The sequence below is a fragment of the Balaenoptera borealis genome, assembly GCF_965194805.1.
Source record: "Balaenoptera borealis genome assembly, chromosome: 1".
Taxonomy (NCBI): Eukaryota; Metazoa; Chordata; class Mammalia; order Artiodactyla; family Balaenopteridae; genus Balaenoptera; species Balaenoptera borealis.
Window position 1 is genome coordinate 87,576,393 of NC_138860.1, and position 18,122 is coordinate 87,594,514.

The following is an 18,122-nucleotide window of genomic DNA, read 5'->3' on the forward strand; positions in this document are numbered from 1 at the left end:
AAGAAACTCTAAACATATTACAAATATCAAATCACCTCAATCTGCCAGGCATTTCTGATGAGCTGGTAGCAGAGATTATTTCTAATAATAATAATCAACGGCATTTTACAGATGAATGGACGGAGCACACAGGTGTGAACGGGGTTCTCCCAGGTTTCGCATCAGTGCTCTCTGACCTGCTCTTTCCTCTAAGCCATCTCCTTACCATTACTTTATGGGTGGAAAGACAGCACAGAAGGCTGAAACAAGCTTGTGGGCTCACCCAGTGATGGGAATAAAATCCAGGTGTTTTAACCCCTAATTCAAGGGAGTTGTTGAAATAAGTCACCCTAGCTTTAGCCTGACACCAAAAACAACCAAGCAAGAAATCTGCCAGGTATCTTATCATACAACCCCAAAGAATAAAATGAGACTCTTGCAGCTCCTACATTTTCAGGTTAGTGCTCAACTGTTTACCTTTAAGGACTAGAAAAGATCTTCCACAGAATGGTTAATTGTATCCAGAGTGAGATATTTCCCCAGTATAACTAAATCTCCTAACTCTAAGATCTGCTTATATAATTTTTCTCTCTTTTCTTCTTAAATAATACTTAAAATTTTTACTATGTGTACATACTAACTCATTCACAACAACCACAGAAGGCAGGTCCTACTACTATCCCTATTTTAGAGATGAGGAAACTGAGGCTCTGAAACAGTAAGTAATTTGCCCAAGTAAGTTGGGTCACACCCTAGTAAGTGGTGGAGCTGGCATTCAGCCAGACACGCTGGCCATGCTCTTCATCACTGCAGTGCCTGGCTAAGCACGGACTTGGTGGACAAGGTGAGCCAGTACATAGAAAATGCTTAGCAGCACAACATAAACATTCAGGTTAACCATGACTACTGCCATCCTCTAGCAAGCTCACTCATCTATCCTGCCTAATGGCATTTCTTACCTTCGCCGTCTCCAACCATCATCCTCCTCTCCTAGTGCATGGCCTTGCCCAGGACTTAACAGGGATAAGAGAAGTCACCAGGCAGGATTCCTCACCACCAAATCTGCAAATCTCTTTTAATCAGTACCTATCCCATCTTTCTTCCCTATTAATGAAACCGAAAAAAATAGCCCACTTCTCCCCAAAGGTCAGTCCTACCACAGGTGGTCTAGGTCCCATCCCTTCCAGCTTACTGAGCACCCTCACTCTCGCCGGTGGCCACCTCTCTACGTCCTGCATCTCCTGGATATTTCCAATCAGCTTTCAGACATGTTGTAGTATCTTCCAGATTTAAAAAAAAAAAAAATTAAAGCAAAACAAAACCAGCTCTGGCATTCTATTCCCCTTTGGAGCCAAGATTCTCTACCAGAGTTGATAAGACACAGTCTTCAGTTCCTTACTTGCCATTCACCCTTTAACCATTTTAAACCAACTTCTACCCACAGATCACAAAAACCATGACTTTTGTTAAGGTCACCACTGACCGCTTTTCTAACCTCATCTTACTCCATCTCGTAGACTCTGCCAGTTGATCACTTCCTTCTTGAAGCTCCCCTCTCTTGGTTCCCATAATACCACACCTTCCCAGTCTTCCTCCTTCAAGTCACTCTTCATCTGCTTCCTTTGCTGGCCCCTTCTCTATCCAACCTCCACAATTTTGAGTTCCTCACGACTCTACCCTGGGGCTTCTTCTCTTCTTATTCTATAAGTTCTTTACATGCCAACAACTCCCAAATTTCCATCTCCGGCTCAGCTTCTGCTCTGCTGACCTGTATACACAACTGCCAACTTGACATCTCCCTAGATGTCTGAAACCTAACAAAGACAAAGATGAATTCTTCATCTGTATATAGCCTCCCTCCCAAAAGTATTTTCCCTTCAGTTTTCTATGTTTTAGTAAATGGCACCTTCATCCACCCAGCTGCTCATGACAGAAATTTGGAGTCATTCTTGATACCTCTCTCCCTCACCCCTAACCTTCCATATCAAGTTGAATATTTTTGCTGAGTGAAGAAAAGCTCAGCTTCAGTGTTTCTTCTTTAGAGAGAAAGGATACTGTAAAGCCACTAATCTAGACAAAATTCTCCATTACACTCTTTTCATAGCATCCTGTGTTTTTCCTTCACAACATTTCCCATGTTGTATGATTATGTGATCATTTGCGTAACATTCATCTCTCATGTTAGGCTCCGTGAAGGCAGGGATCAAGACTGATTTGTTCATCCCTGTATTCCTAGCACTTACTATAGTGTCTGACACATGCTATTTGCTCAAAAAATATCTGTTGAATAAAAGTTGAAGCTTTTCCCCAAGATCATCTTTCTAAGCCAGGCGTGCTCTCTAGTGCTATCATCCATCAGGCTACTCACCAAAACCCCAAGGGTCACGATACGGCAGTGCTCATCCTGGAGGGGAGGAGCTTGCGGAGTCCAGGAACCCCTGTCTCAAAGGTGACCCTCACCTGGATGAGGATAAAATAAAGAAGAAGAGTTTCTAAGTGATTAAAAAAAAAAATCAATAGTATCATTTTGTTACTATCTTAAGAGAAGAACAGGTTTCCTATTTATTCTAGAGTATTAGTTTAGGAGGAAGTTATCACCTCCCATGTAAACAGAATCACCTTCCAATTATTAAAGGGTATATTATCCAATCTGTAGATATCTCAAGGGCCTTGTGACTTTCCCTCCTTCCCAACTGCATATTTTCTTTTTAGAAACTGGAAAAATATTAATAGCAAATAAAATCAATTTTTCTACTTTTCTGAACATTTAGTAGGAAAAAAACCTTCACATTTTTGCTTCTTCCCATTCCTAATTAGTACAGAGAATTGAGAGCTGACTGTAAAGGTGAAAGATTCAAAATTCCAGATACACTTCTGAATTCACAAAGTGCATACCATTCACAGTTCCTCCCTACTCTCAACTGTAACTCTACAGGGCAAGCATGCAGCAAGGAAATTTATTTTCACATACTTTTGGGGGAACATATGACTGAACAACAGGACCATATGATTTCCTTTGCTTGAAAGCCTACTCTGTGTGAAATGCTATACTGACTTGAGCTAGATAATTCAATAAAACACTAAGTAACTCACCAGGCAGAACAATTTCCAACATTAGTCCTTGTAAACTAGAATTATAACACCAAGCCTCCCCCTTTGCCCAGAATTTATAGTTTTGAAATGGCAAGGAAGAACCAAGTTCCAGATTGTCCTAAGGCCAAATTATTCAGGAATCTTTAAAAGGAAACTCTATAAGGTTACCACAAAGTTGTAAATAAATTCACAAATTAGTCTAACTTAGGTCAGAATCACCTCTATAATTCCGATTTCAACTCTTCCAATGATCCTTTTCCACTCTCCTGCTCTAAGAAGTCAAGTTTATTACAACTATGTCATGTTTAACAAATTTCACTTCTATGCTATGACCACTACACCATAAAAGGCATAGTATCAAACTTAGAATGTGGAACTAAAAGGCCTCAGGATTCCATTCCTAGCTCATTCTTAACTTCTGGCATGCCAACTACTAAAAGGCTTCCTCTCAGAAAAAGCACACAATAGGAAGAACCAATCTTTCCAAAACATGTGGAGAAAAGAAAACTATACTATGGACTTATATAGAAAACTTTGGTCCAAACAAAATGCTAATATATGTTTTCGTACTCGAAGGGTAAAAACTCACCTACTGTCCTTCAAGCTAACAAACTTTAAGCAAGCAAATAAATTTATATCAAGCTCAAGAGTTTCGACAGAATTTAACCATTCAAAAATGAACGTCATCTATCATCATTTAGAGTAATGGCTACCCAAAGTAAAATGTCAGCACAAATATCCCTTCTTTGTGAAATTTTCCTTGATTCCAAACTATCCCCAGGAATGTCCTCCATGGCCCCACAGCATTACATTCATGACACTGTTAGAACACTTTAAAAATTGTATCCCTGTTATATATAGTCAGGGAACCCCCTGAGGAAAGGGTCATCATCTCAGGGCCCAAAAGAAACTCAATAAATGCTGGTTGATTCGTGTATTATCATGAGCTTGAGGCTTGTGTATTGTTACTCTTGCCGCACATTCATACAAATCAATGATGACACAATAAATACTTGTTTAACTTCTTACCATCTGCCTTTCCTAGGAAATAACTTATTGCAGAAGTCCCTGTTCATAGGAAAGTATAAGGTAATTGCACTTACAGTTATGACTTGCATTTAACTTGATGACCTCTGCCTTGGGAACTGCTACAATAATGAACAAATATAGTTTTAACTTACAAGAGACCCTACAGAAGCAGAAACAAAATCCAAAATGCACAGACTGAATCACAGAAGTTACGTGCTCATCATCGGGCTCTTTACCTTTCAAGATGTCCAATTTGCTCTCTCTTCTAACATTGGGACGCAGAGGAACTTTCCAAGAGTGATCTCTGCCTCCCAAACAGAAAGGAATTTTTAGGTCAAAGTGGAGTAACACCAGCTAGTCCCACATTCAGTCCTACAGGAATGAGAAGAATGGAAAAGTTCATACCCCATCACACCATCGGCAAAGAAAACCACCCATTCCCCAATGCTCTGTGACCAAAACAATATTTGTAAGAATAGTAAGAAAATAATTAGGTCAAAAATGGGGAAAGAACGCAAAACCACTAAAACTCAAAATGCAAGAAGCTGGAGCACTATAGCCTACTTCTATCCTACTGAAGACTGGGAAGTTTAGAAAAGCAAAATCCATCAGGCACAAAAGCCTCATTCTAATCACTGTTTTTAACTTTCTCCCCATCCAAGAACAGTTATCACAGGTTGTAAAATAGACTTTTATTTCATATCTTCTCTATGCCCTTGTTCTTAGCATGGTGAAGATGCTGCAAAAAAATATTACAAAGCTTAAAAGGCAAGTGGCCATTAGATAATTCAACTTTCAAAAATCAGCTGGTCTAGAGCAGGACCTCTTTCTTAACCTGGGATCCACGACCTCTTAAGGGGTCTCTGGAGAGACTTAGGAGGGGTGGCACCTGTGGACTTGGCTGGCGAAAATTTTGATCTTCATACTCACTAACCCCCAAGTAAAAGTTAGCACCACCTTTAACTGTGACTGTAGGTAACAACCCAGAGCAGTATTAGCAATTCCGTGACTATGTCACCAAGAGGAACCATAAAACACTTCACATCACATTACAGTTATTGCAGATCTCTCAACATAATATTTACACTCATCACTACTTCAAAATTATAGTATCATTAGACCTGAAGCTACATTTTGTTATTTAATGTGTTATAAACATACAAACTACTGTATTACAATTGTCTAACAGTTTGATAACTGTTTCCGTGTCATTTGTAATTCTATATATTTTATGTTATACATTTAAAAAACATGATTCTCAGAAGGGGTCCTATGTTTTGTTAAACTGCCAAAGGAAAACATGGGACATAGAAGATTAAGAACTTCTGATCTAGAGCACATAAAGTTTCTATAGACCCTAACATAGTCACCAAGGCATACAGACAAGTAAGTCATTCCATTAGCAGTACTTCATAGTTGAAAAAAATTAAGCCACCAGGAAGCCAAGTAACATGTCCAAGGTCACACAAATTTAGAGTCAGCATCAGCCTAGGTTAACACTCACAACATGTATAGTCCCACTCTCCCATGGGGACCTTTGCTTACATTTCTACAATTGTCATCACTATCCTGTTTCACCACTAAATGGGGAAGAGGTATCACCTTTCAAAACTAATATAAAACCAAAACCTGGACAATAGAACAAGGCAGATGTATAAGGTACTCCTTTTTGTTCCTTGATCAAGCATGCTGCTGTAATTGTTACAGAAGCTGAATTTGGTCTGTTCCAGAGATAGCAGTTTTTTACAAGTGAGAAAAAAGTTGGGCTACGTAAACTTTCATTCCCAGAAGTGTCCAAGGCACTGTGCAGATAAGCATTAACTTGTTAAGCGCTGCAATGCGTTGTGAGTGGTTAGAGCAGTGGTATCCCCACTTCATAAATAGCAAAACTGGAGAATAAATATGAGAGATTTGTTTAAAGTCACACATAAGTCAATGGTAAAACCAGCTTCCTGATTCCAAGTTCAAGGCTCTAACCACTATACCAAATCACCATGATCAAATATTTAGTTGATTATAATGCTTGTGAAACCTCTGTACTTTTTTCCCCTACAAGCCAGAGAGCATTTTCTTTTGATCCACGGGAGCAGACACACTTCTGAAGGCTATGGGAAAAATATCCCATAGAATAAATTCCAAAGTACGTAAGTGCTTTTTCACTTACACTAGTCATCTAAGAATCCAGGTCAGGAATCCTTAGCTCAGGAGCCAAGTTACTACATAAAACCTGCCTTATAAGAAGAGAACAGTATGGAAATTGTTCCTTCATCTTTTAGTCAATGACCTTCTTATCGATCTACCGTTATGTTTAGGAACTATTATCATCTTACATTCAACACTGTTATTACAAAATAATATTCTAATGGTTCAATACCATTAGATCCTAGATTCTAACACTATTAAAGGTCATCCCTATCTCAACTTTGCATTAAATTTTCTCTTCTTATCCAAACCACTAATTAATGGAATCCTCATTCCCCAAAGCATCCTTATGCCATCTAACTGCTTTTATTAACCCATTTCTGTGTCTTACAGATTGGGTCTTTTTCAATAGTTAGTAAGGAGGTCCTTCTTAAATTTGTACTTAGGACCATAACATTGTTCACACTAACTCCTTGTTAAACCTTCCCATATCATTAGTATCCAGTCAAAAACCAAAGTCAACAGAACAACCATGTTGTACAATCTCCATGAAGAGTGAAAAGTTCTTGTCTACACAGGAGTCTTATCTATCAATATTCATTTGCACCCCCTACCCCTTACTCTCAACTACGTATCCTTCCTACTTGCTAATTCTGATTCATCACTTTGTGCTCAGTGTACAAGAGTCTAGATCTCTGACCTAAGAATAAACACTTAATTCTTGAATACATCAAATGCTAACAAATACTCCATCACACACCATTGATCAAAATGTAACTCTTTACACAGCCACTCAATCATTTTCCCACTAAAGTCATTGCCAGGGATCTGTCCATGTCTGCCCTAACCACAGTCTAACTCTGCATCAATTCTACCCCACCTTAGTCTCTCGCTACCAACACATAGTTATGTCCATTTCTCTACTTTGTCTAGTAACTTTAATAGTCCCCAACTGTCTGCAATCTAGGCTCTAAGTCACTCCTCTCTATCACAGGGCAGGGCTCTGGAGGACAGATTTCAGGCCTCCTCCTTCAGGCTTGGGAGCCTTCACATAAGGCCCCCAGCAACACTGTTACAGGCCTCTGGCCCTTCTCTCTGAACATAATAACCAACCCCACTGTTTTTTCCTTGGGATATCTCCATTTCACCAGGCTCGCCCAACACTAACCAGTGACATCTTAATAGTCTTTGCAACTTTCAAAGGTTAATGGCTACAGCTCCACTTTGGAAACCACTGGTGTGTCCACGACCCCCACAATGACTCAGTGACCTAGACACCCCCACCTCACCTGCTGGAGCCCTTTACTACAAGAACATTCTTCTTCACTTTCACTTCCCCCCAACCCTCCAACAAGTCACTGGCCTGCAAAGTCCCCTGTACCTCACTATCCATCTCCGGGGTCTAACAGACCCCACCAGACTCAACTCGAATTCCCTCATTTAGCTCTCCATCTCGCCCCTCGAATGCCCCTTCATCCCAGGACCCTGGGACCGTCCCATCTCCTCGTTTAGTCTCTCCAAGCACCGCCTGGGACACAACCTCTAAAAAATAAACCGAGAGATGCCTCCGTCTCTCCCCACCGCTCAGTGAGCGGTGGGCAGAGGACGCCCCCCCATCTCCCCCCACAGGTTTCTCTAGACTCAACTCTAAATCTACGACCTCGACCCCCACCGCTTCTCTCCCCTCACCCCACCCCCCTAGCCCTTCGCGGCTTTCGCTACCCCTGCCCTCAAACCCGCTCAAAACACGCGGACGCGGACCCGGCCCCCCCACCCCGGCTTCGGTCCTTCCCCTCCCCCTCCCCCTGAGGTGCCACTTACCCCCGAGGCAGGAGTGGGGGAGGGGAGAGGAGGAGCAGAGTAGGGGAGGGGGCTTCGGTCCGGGGCGGCTCTCAGCCCCGGGGGGCCGGGGCCGGGGCCAGCGGCAGCGGCGGCGCAGCGTCTCCCCCCGGCGGCGGCAGCGGCGGCGGCGGCGCCGTCCCACTCCCGCAGGCACACATAGGCTCCATTGTCCGCCGGCGCCTCCCCCTTTCCGGCACCCCCCTCCTGGTACCGCCCCTTCCCCCTCCCCTTGGCCCTCCCCCAGCCGCACCGCGCCACGAAAGGTACCGACAGCCCCGCCTCGGACGCGAGCGAAGAAGTGCCCCCTCCCCCCGGCCCCGACGTCCCGCCCGGCGGGGGAAGGGGGAACGCCCCTCCCCGCTTCAGCAAGGGCCCCGCCGCCGGGAAGGGCCCGCCCCCCTCCAAGGGAATGTCACTTGTCCCCCTTCCGGAACGCGCGTAATGGTACCAACCGGCCGCTTCCTCCTCCCCCTCCCCTGCCTTCCCTAAGAGGCACCGCCCCCTGCGCCCCGCCCACCAAGTAGCCTCGCCTCCTCGACCCCGCCCCTCCCTCCAATATTTTACTATGGGGCCGCCCACCGCCGGCACCACCTCCTGCTTTGCATGGACACGCCCACCAGGTCCCCGCCCCAGTTCGTCACCCGGCCAGAGGTGACGCCTATTCTCCACCTTAAAGCGGCAGAGCCCCCTTTCTCAACTAAAAGAACCTCCCGAAAGGCCGGTGGGGTGGGAGGGGCGGCCAGGGAGGGTCTCTTCTTTCCCGCACCTTCCTCCCCACGCGCACACTCACCCGGACCTCCCCACCGCCTCTCGCAGCATTGAGAAGCAGCCCAGTGGAAAAGGCGCGGAGGGGGGAAGGGCAGCGTGGAATTTGGCCATCTTTGACAGAAATACATTAGGAGCTGCCAAAGGAAGGGGTCTTTCCCTCACACTTCCCTGCTGTCCTGGTCCCGGCCTAGTCCTCAATCTTCAAGGCGACCCCCGCACACCTCCAGGATGCGGTTCCACCCTGCCCCATCCCCTCTCCCGTCCCTTGTCTTCACCCCTCAGTCTCTGCACTGCCTTTGCTGTTGCCGGCTTTCTCCCCTCCCAAGGGTGCAGGCCCCTCTTGGGGTTGAACTCTCGTCCACCTTCTCCAAAGCACGTTCTCGCCAGGTCCTGCAGATGCGTTGGCTGGTGCAGGGTTTCCCCTTCCTTATGGGGCCTGGCCCAGCCCCGCTCACGCATCGCTACCTAGTGCCCATTGAGGACCTCTGCCTAGATCCTCGAATCGCTTCACAACCGCTTTTTTAATCGCAGCATCACTTCCCTGATTTTTAGAAGGCCTGTGCTTTGGAGAGCTCAAAGCCCGGGCATCCCGGCACTGTCCCCTGTGAAGTGAGAGGGTAACCCATTAGACTGCACTTTTTCTTAGAAGGAAAAATGATGGCATCATGGTGAGCGCATGTTGCTGAATAAAGCTCAGATTCCCACTACTCCTGTTTTATCTTTGTGGCCCTTGTTGCTGCCCTGCCCAACTGTTATTACAGCCCTGTCTGCTCCACAGCCCTCCCCAGAACACAGTGTTACATCTCTGTGTTTGTAGAGTCTTGATCTAAGATGTTTCTGCAACTATATGCACTGGCCCGGCAGCTTTTCTGAATCAGTTAAGCGAAGACTGCTTATGTTATAATGTACTGCGTATTCTCCCCAAAGATAGATGGAGGCAACATGGCCAAGAGAAGTAGATAAATTTTTTTCAGCTTTTGCTTCTATCACCATGGTTTTAACCAGGTACTTATTTCTATGTCACTTTCCCTGTCTAGAAAATAGGAAACCTTCCTTAGGGCAATCTTTTAACGAATGATGCTGGTTGTAAAGGATGGTACAGGAGAGCCCAAAATGATAAAGCTTTCGAAACCATTTAAAACTGTAAGCTGGTCATGTAAGTTTCTATACCATGGCTCCGCAGCTTAGATTCTATGAAAAACTGTTTTTTCATAGCAAGATGTTTTCTCCTTGTCTTCTGTTATAACTGAGCATATAAATAAAGAAAAAAGACAAAAGCAGGTATAAACATATAAATTTAGGATCAGTTGAAGGATTCCAAATGGGAAATAATTAAAATGTTTTCTTGTCAAGTTTTGGTGATAGAATATTTGATGAAACATAGTAGGGACCTCTGTAAAAAGAAGGCAGGAGGAAAAAGTCAGGTATGGACATATGAAAAGACAACTAAATCCAGAAATATGCAAGAAGCATTTGGGATTGCTAAGGTAGATGGAAAGAAGGGATTCACAGACTTATCTGTAAGAGAAAACCACTACTAACATAAATTCTGGGCTGGGGTGTTCCATACCAGATCACCTCTGCTCAGAGAGCTCAAAAAACAAGCTCATTATAATAATGACACACATGCAAAAAAGTCTTAACCATTTTACTAGGCCTTACACCCTCACTTAACTTTGACACTTTATATGTGTCAAAGTTCGGAATTATTTATTGAACCAGAAGAAAAAAGCAAATGAATATTAAATGTGCAACACTAGGCTAAAAGAGCAATAATACTGAGAATTTAAGCAAGCTGTAAGTCATGTTAATTTAGCTACCTTGCACATGGGATAGAAATGCACTTTAAAATATTATTTATTGTAATGAAATAGTTTATCTATTTTTACTAGAATTTTTTCCTCTGAATTTTCTAACTTCCATGCATTTCCATCTCACTTGGGAAAGAATTCTATTTTGCTGTACAGGGATCTAGTACACTGTATATACATAAATACTAATGGATAATAATGAAATCATTGTTAAAAGCATCCTATAAATAAAAGCTTCAAACTATTTCTGTCACTCTAGAAATTCTAAGATAAATCATTTTTTTAAATCTAAATGGTAATATTGTTAAAAATAAAAGCTTTCAACACTAAAGAGATCTGGGTTTGATTTTTTACTTTCTGAAATTTGCGTCTCATAATGATGACATGCACTCACTGTGATACAAACATGGATTGTATGTCTGGCTTCTTAGTTCTTCAAGTAATCACAGCATCTGTTATTTAAGTGTGCCACCAGTCTTTTCTACCTGTGAACTCCACCTTCGAAACACTTTTGTTCTCTCAGCTCTTGATAAACGTATACTTAAATTTTAGGGTTGGAAAGAACCACCTCCTATTTTACAGATGAGAAATCTAAGACGTAGAAGTTTAATGACTTGCCAAAATTATGCCCATTTTTAGGGACTAGAATTTAAGTCCAGCACTCTACAGCACTGTTCTAACCTCCAAGGATTATTCATTCCTAACAATATTTACTATTGTAGGAGAGAACATGAAATTCTACCTTAGGAATGATGAAATCAAGACTCAGAAGGGTTGAACCCACTCAGCCAGCTGGTGCTAGGTTTATAAGAGGCCCTAATAAATCCTTGCCTTGGTCAAAGCCCTTAGTTTGTCCACGATTTCCTGCTGCTTATACTATTTCTTACCAATTCATCTACCTCATTGTCTAAAGCAAAACTGGCAAATTTCAACCCCAAAGGAATACTACCAAGATAATCATTTATGACTGAAAATGAGGGGTTAGAATGGAATGGCATCTTGACTTTCACAGTGCTGTAATAAAATAGTCAGGAAGGGATTTCTTCTTTAGGTTGCCCATGGAGGAGAAAAAAATCTCCCTATCCTAGCTTTCACCAGTCCATTTAAGCCAATGGGGAGTCCCAGAGCTTCATACCTGCCAGGAAAATTGAGGGCTAAGTGTCTCTTTTGGAAGGAAAAAATCAGAATTCCCACCTCCTGCCTTCCTGCAGCTCCACCTGGGGCCATTGGCACTCTGATGTGAGCTTGGGTCTTGTTCTGTGTCCCCACATATCTGCTTTCCACAACCTGGGAATTAGAGGCACCCTATCTGTAAAAGCTCTGACAGATCTGTGATGTGACACTCAGATCCCTTTAGACGGTACCACCAATGTTTCTCCTTCATTTTCACACTCAAACCTACATGGTTGTGCCTCCTACCCTCATTGCCTGCCTTCTAAAAGTCAAACTTTGTGACATTCAGCCCGCAAACTCCTGAGCCCTAATTGATTGATATATTAAATGCTGATCCCCTTCCCCAGCTTTCCAATTTAGCCATAGTCCATCATGGCTTAACAACCTATGTGTTCCACGTGCTCTAACCATTTCTCCCCAGATTTCTTGGTCTTCAGGCCAGTTCTTCACATCTGTCCTTACAGTCTCATGTCCCCTTTCCTCTTCAGTTTCCACTAATTTACTATTTCATTTCTTATTCTTAACCTCTTTCCCAAGAATAATTCTGGGAAAGTATTTCTACTACTTCATTTCATTTTATTCTACTAGACATTTCTCTAGGAATTTTGCCCTTCAGATACACCTATGTTATTTTTCCTGGGTTCTGCCTTCACTGCTGAACTCTTCCCACTTCCCACAATCTCTTCCCGGCCTCTCTGTGATTGGTACCCAACTACTGCAGCTTTGACCTCACCTCCATGGTTTGCATCCAGGTTGCTCCTATTAGCCACGTTGTCTTTTGGAATCCTTGACCACCCATCATCCCAGCAATGGAAATTCCTAAGGCTGAGATGTACCTACATTTGTTTCCACTCCTGGGCTGGCAGACATTACTAGAAAAAAACCATGAAACCAAGAAAATGGATCTCAATCAAATTTCAGGTGATGGAAACTTCAGTTGAACTTTATTAGTTTTTACTTGGCAATCCTTTTATGCATCCTCATTGCCTCCTATATCATTTCCCACAGCAAATATTCCAAATTTTATCCACTACTCCTACATTGCAGGACCAACCTTGTCATCTCATCTCACCTCAGAAGGGTTTTGCTCAGTTCTCTCTCTTCCATTTACTTTCTCTTTACTTTAGTATCTTCAGTAAAATCTTTCTTACACAAATACTCTTTTTTTCCCCTTTCTTTTCATTCCCAACTTATCCAAAGGGTAACCTACATTCTCTGCTACCACAATTCCTTTTCTTCCTCTGTAATTAACCCAACCACTTACCAAATTCTTCCTCCAGTATGGCCAAACCTAATCACCAAATCCATCCAATGAATATCCTTTCCTTACTCTCTTACAGTTTGAATTCCAAGATACGATGATATTCTGGTTTTGTCTCCCTCCCCACCCCCCAACTTTATTGAGATATAATTGACATATAACATTGTATAAGTTTAACATGTACATATGATGATTTGATATACGTATATGTCGTGAAATGATTACCACACTAAGTTTAGTTAACATCCATCATCTCACATAGTTACAATTTTTGTGTGTGTGATGAGCACTTTTAAGATCTACTCTCCTAGCAACTTTCAAATATGCAATACAGTATTGTTGGCTATAGTCACCATGCTGTACATTACATCCCCAGAACCTATTTATCTTATAACTGGAAGTTTCTACCTTTTGAATACCTTCACACATTTCCCCCAACCCTCTACCCTCTGCCTCTGGTAACCACCAATCTGTTCTCTGTTTCTGTGAGTCTGGGTTTTTTAGATTTCACATATAAGTGAGATCACACAGTATTTGCCTTTCTCTGACTTATTTCACTTAGGATAATGCCCTCAAGTTTCATCCAAGTTATGGCAAATGACAAGATTTCCTTCTTTTCTATTGTTGAATAATATTTCATTGTGTGTAATATATATATATAGTATATATATATAGTATATATATATGCGCCACATTTTCTTTATTCATTCATCTCTTGATGGGCACTTAGGTTGTTCCTATGTCTTGGCTGTTGTAAATAATGCTGCAGTGAACATGAGGGTGCAGATATCTCTTCAAGATCGTAATTTCATTTCCTTCGAACAGATAACTAGAGGTCTGTCTTCTTTTTTTTATTTTTAAACTTATTTATTTAATTTATTTTTGGCTGTGTTGGGTCTTCATTGCTGCACGCAGTCTTTCTCTAGTTGCGGCGAGTGGGGGCTACTGTTCGTTGCGGTGCAACGGGCTTCTCTAGTTGCAGAGCCTGGGCTCTAGGCACGTGGGCTTCAGTAGTTGTGGCATGTGGGCTCAGTAGTTGTGGCTCACGGGCTCTAGAGCACAGGCTCAATAGTTGTGGCGCACAGGCTTAGCTGCTCTGCGGCATGTGGGATCCTCCCGGACCAGGGCTCAAACCCGTGTCCGCTGCATTGGCAGGCGGATTCTTAACCACTGCACCACCAGGGAAGCCAGAGGTCTGTCTGTATTGATTTTAATACTTCCTTGACCTGAACATTCCTTGAATGTTCCTTAAACTCCTTGGTTCTTTGATCTTTTCTTTCTCCACTTCTCCCTAGGATCTCTCTCTCTCTCACTCTCCTAACTTTAGCCAACACCTCTTTGCAGATGATCAACACATCTTCAGGTCTAGCTCAGGCCTCTCTTGAGCTTAAATCCTGCATTTCTATCCACTCAGCTTGCCCATCTAGAAGTCAGTTTAACACATCAAAAAACAAAACTCACCATCTTTCAAAATTGTCTCACTTCTGAATTCACTGTCTCTCACTTAGGCTCAAAACTTTGGAGTAATCCTGACTCAAAGTTTCCAGCTGTCTATGTATTTTTCTCAATCACCAATGTCCACAAATTCCCACTTAAATCAATTTCTTGTTTTCTGTTCCCAAGTTGAGACTTTTGTAATAATTTCCAAGTAAACATTCCTGCCTCCAGCTTTTCCCCTTATCAGTCAATTCTCCATGCTCTTTCCAGATAGAGCTTCCTAAAAGACGTGTGTGTGTGTGTGTGTGTGTGTGTGTGTGTGTGTATATATACACATATATATATATAATCATCATATATAATGATATATGATATATCATATATGATATCATTATATATGTGATATAATTATCATAATATATATATAATATGTATATTATCATTTGTGCAGTACCTATTCGTCTCTAATTACCCTAGCCCTACTGGTTCTTCTGGGCCCAACTAGGGCCCCTCTACCCTAACATCTCAACAATGTCGTATTGCAGGAACAATATTGGTTTTAGAGTCACCTGGACCTGGGTTTGAATATTGGACTGCATTTTACTGGCCAAATAACCTCAAACTTCAATAGGAAAAAACGTTATTTTCTTTATCATTTATTTCAGTTGTAGATGTCTATATCACCAATTTCAGAACATAACCTAGACACGCAAACTTTTAATGTCATCTACCTTTTACTGTAGTTGCCAGTCCTCCCCTATATCCTGAGAGCAGAATCTGACACCTCTTTGTGTTTTGCAGTCATTTAGTCATTGCTATATTTATTGAGCATCTACTTGGTGCAGGGCATCTTGAGGGGGATAAAAAAAATGAATGAGATATCCAATTTTGTCTTCAAAGTATAATTAGACTTACATGGAAGATTCATTCATTGGGAAAAAAAAAAGTTTAGTAAATGCCTAATTTGTGCCAGGTATTGTGCAAAGTACTGAAGATTCAAATAAGAGGACATGTTCCCTGATGTTAGGATCTGGGATCTATCTAGTTAGGAATACTAACAAGTAAACATTTATAATCAAGTATAGTAAATGCTGTGATATGGATAAATACCAGGAGTTTGGGGCACACAGAGGAGGGGTATCTAATCCAGACAGGAGAGTCAGGAAATGCGATAAGACCTGAGTGGAATCTTAAAGAATGCGTAGGAGTCAGCCAGGCAAAGGACTCAGCAATGTGCAAAGGCTCAGCTGTGTGACAGTGTATATAAATAACCACAATACAAGAGAGAAAGTAATAAATAAGTGGCAGAGCAGAGGCAAAAAGTGGCTGTCAGAGGAGATACATTATTGGGAGTTCTATGAGGTGAGCAGAAACTGCTTTGTGGAAGTGGAGGCATTTGAAGCAACCTGAAGGGTTCAGGGGTTGGGTGCAGACGTGCAGCGGGGCCAGAGGCCTCTTTGCCTTCTCAGCAGTCTATGCAGTGCCCTGTACACAATGGCACCAGTGCCTTGTTCGCTGTGATGATGGTGATGATTATGATGATGATGGTGATACCTAGGTTTTTCTCATGAAGTTGCCTCTTCCCTCTTCCTAGAATGTCTACAAGGGGAGACTCATGATTCAAAAAAGCCATCTCTGGGTGGAGGGACTCTCAATCAGACTGCCTAGCTTTGAATCCCAGCTCTGCCATTAGAGGGCTGTGCGACTCTAGAAAAATTACTTAACTTCTCTAGGGTCGAATTTTTTCTTCCATAAAATGGAGTCATGATAGTATTTCCTCACAGGGTAGTACGAGGAACAAATGAATAACTAACGTAGATGTCTAGGAATAGTGCCTGGCACACAGTAAGTGCCCAATAAGTGTTGGTTATTATTATTACATTTGTTCATCTCTGGATTATTCACAATGGGATTGGCCTTCAGAGAGATTTTAGGAGCACTGAAAAGGCCATCTCCTCAATACTTCGCTTATTCTCACATCAAATCTCACTCACTGGTATCTCTTCAACTCTCCTAATACACTCCTTTAAATTCTATCATTAGAAATTCATACCTTTGGGGGACTTGCCTGGTGGCGCAGTGGTTAAGAATCTGCCTGCCAGTGCAGGGGACACGGGTTCGATCCCTAGTCCAGGAAGATCCCACATGCTGCGGAGCAACTAAGCCTGTGCACCACAGCTACTGAGCCCACGTGCCACAACTACTGAAGCTCACATGCCTAGAGCCCATGCTCTGCAAAGAAAGAAAGAAAGAAATTCATACCTTTGGATTTAAGATGTCACTTCCCCAATCCCTTGGGAAGGAACATAATAGGGCGTTCGCCCTGTTTTATTTTAATAATTTATCTGGCCAGACCTCTATCTTTCTTAACTGTCAACTGTACTGAGGAAATATTATGGAGAAGAAAGAAAAGGCTAATTCTGAAGCTTGGAGAACCTTCCCCAGAAACTTAAGCTAGAAGGAGATACTCAGAGGGCTTTCTGAGGGCAGTAGGTCCTCTGGGATTGGAGAAAGAGGTGAGGTAGGAGAGAGATGACAAGAAGTAATGAGGACAACAAAAACAAGGTCATTTGTGTCAGTAAAGACAAGCTTTACTAACTTAACAAACAGTGCTGACCTTGACTTTGGAACTCTTCATCCACCACTCCTTTCTCCACTCTGTGCTGTGTTTTGGAATAAATCATTCTTTTCAGGATACATCTTGATTCATATTAATGAAGGAGACTATACAGGGGACCAAGTACCCCTGGTTTTAAAATTTCATAATGACTTTTACATGTTGGCTTTCTTCATGATCAAAAACTATATTGTACACCTGTAACTTATATAATATTATACAGTAACTAATAAATACCTACTATCTGTCTTAGTGCCAAATTAAGTAGAGTGAGAATTTCATTAGAGGCTGAAGAAATAATCCCTCTCAGGGACCTTACAGTCCAATTGAGGAAGCAAAAAGATTTCAATAACAATTAATTCCTAAATTGTATTACAGACATGACACAAACTCTAGACTTGCAGGAAAAAAAAAAAAAAAAAAAAAGCAGTGAGGAAAGTCTGGAGTAGCAAGCAATAATTTGAAGGGTCAGAAGTTGAACTGGGCCTTGAAGAACAGGATTTGGGCAGTTCCAGGAGGGGACAATGACCCCAGAGGAAGAGAGACAAGGAGCAAGCCAGGGACTGAAAAGAGAACAGCATATGTGTGGACCAAAAATTACAACAGTAAAGGTCATTTCCAACAACCATAATGACAGCTGTCCCTTATTGAGTATTTAGTATGTGCCTGTAACAAGCACTATTCTGAGCACTACATTTATATTGTCTCACTTAATACCCATAATAACGTCATGAGGTATGATCTGTTATTCTCATTTTACAGTTGAGGGCTCAGATGCTTCAAGGAGTATGTAACTGTCCTAAATCATGCAGCTAAGTGGGGGCTGAGATTATAACCCAAGTCAACCTGAGGTGAAAGCTCTTAACCACCCCACACTACAGCCTCTCTTCAGTGCGGGTATTAGGATGCAGTGGGCATACAATTGGTTAAATAAGTTGGGAATTCATGACACAAAATATAGTTTAGAGAA

General features: G+C 42.1%; 1 protein-coding gene across 3 annotated transcripts in view; it reads right to left on the reverse strand.

Annotated features, from left to right (window-relative positions):
- LOC309616912 (uncharacterized protein) overlaps positions 1-18,122 on the reverse strand; it is a gene marked incomplete at its 3' end in the record, with an annotated part of 68,449 nt that overhangs the window by 2,052 nt on the left and 48,275 nt on the right. Inside the window, exons 1-4 of one of the 3 annotated variants that reach the window (XM_082368307.1) lie at positions 8,065-8,286; positions 4,338-4,473; positions 4,176-4,220; positions 2,348-2,439 (exon numbers count right to left, since the gene is read on the reverse strand). Of the gene's footprint in view, positions 1-2,347; positions 2,440-4,175; positions 4,221-4,337; positions 4,474-8,064; positions 8,287-18,122 lie in introns of those variants that run through there. The other 2 variants (XM_082368305.1, XM_082368306.1) reach the window with 2 other exon arrangements.